A 1,214-nucleotide genomic window follows, 5' to 3' on the forward strand; every position below is an offset into this window, starting at 1 on the left:
GCTGAATGAGCCCAATACCACGACCACTCACTGAGCGCTCAGTGAGCTCTTGTATCTGGATGCATTGGGTCACCGACGAGATATTATTAAAGACAGACAACCTTATGGGAGTTCGCGTCCTTGTTAATATTGAAGTGATTAAGAGTAAAAAAACTGATAATATTGTACTAATTTTATGATTTATTACTTTAGTAGAGACGTGTTTATCGGTGTACGTGCATTTAAAACTCAATAATACTCGATTTTTCTTTAAAATTGTGATTTCAATGTTATCGTCAAAGTTCGATTATCAACAGAGATAATAACTGCAGAGAAAAAAAATTGTAATTTTTCGGCAATATATATATAGGACATTATAGCTTTACAAATATGCATATTTATTTATAGAGCATTTATATATATATGTAATAAAATATCATGAATTTAATAATATATTAGTCAAATATTTATGTTAATAATAGCAAATTTATATCAATTGTCGATAATGTCAGCGTTCTTCGATTACCTCCGGGCCCTTGGGGCCCTTTTTATACCGCCGAAAATTTGCCCAGGGTTGACGGTTTTAATAGTATCTCGTCAGTGATTGAGTGCATTCAGTACTACAACTGCTTACTGAGCGCTCAGTGAGTTCTTGCTCAATAATTGTATCTGTTTGGTCTATATTTTTAGTTCTAACGGAATATGCCAATCAGATGCAAGAGCTCACTGAGCGCTCAGTGAGTAGTTGGCTACGTTTACACCGTTCATTAGATCCGCGGCCTATACAGAGTGTATTCCGAACCGGGTTAGCTTAGCTTATTTTTTCCCTTATGCGGGGTCTACAATAGAAGTCATAGCGGTCGTAGCGTCTTAAGTCGTAAAAAATTAACCAACAATTACAGTTGATTATTCTTCTTATGTTTGACTGTAATTGGTCAATTTTCTACGATTTAAGACCCTACGACTGCTACGACTTCTATTGTAGACCCCGCATTAAGCTGATTCTACATTAGTCGCATCGCAGCGTCGCAAGCGTTGTGGTCCAATCAACATCAAGCTGGCTCGACTCTGATTGGATAATAACGCTTGCAACACACTTGCGACATTGCGATGCGACTAATGTAGAAACCAGCTTTAGGCTTTGGCAGTTCCACAACTAAACCGAGAAGTGTTCCGAACCCGTCGGCTGTCATAACTCGTAATAAATGGGTGCATTCAGTACTACAGCCGCTCAC

This window comes from Mycetomoellerius zeteki, unplaced genomic scaffold (assembly GCF_001594055.1).
Source record: "Mycetomoellerius zeteki isolate Tzet28-1 unplaced genomic scaffold, Tzet1.0 scaffold176, whole genome shotgun sequence".
In the NCBI taxonomy this organism is placed as follows: Eukaryota; Metazoa; Arthropoda; class Insecta; order Hymenoptera; family Formicidae; genus Mycetomoellerius; species Mycetomoellerius zeteki.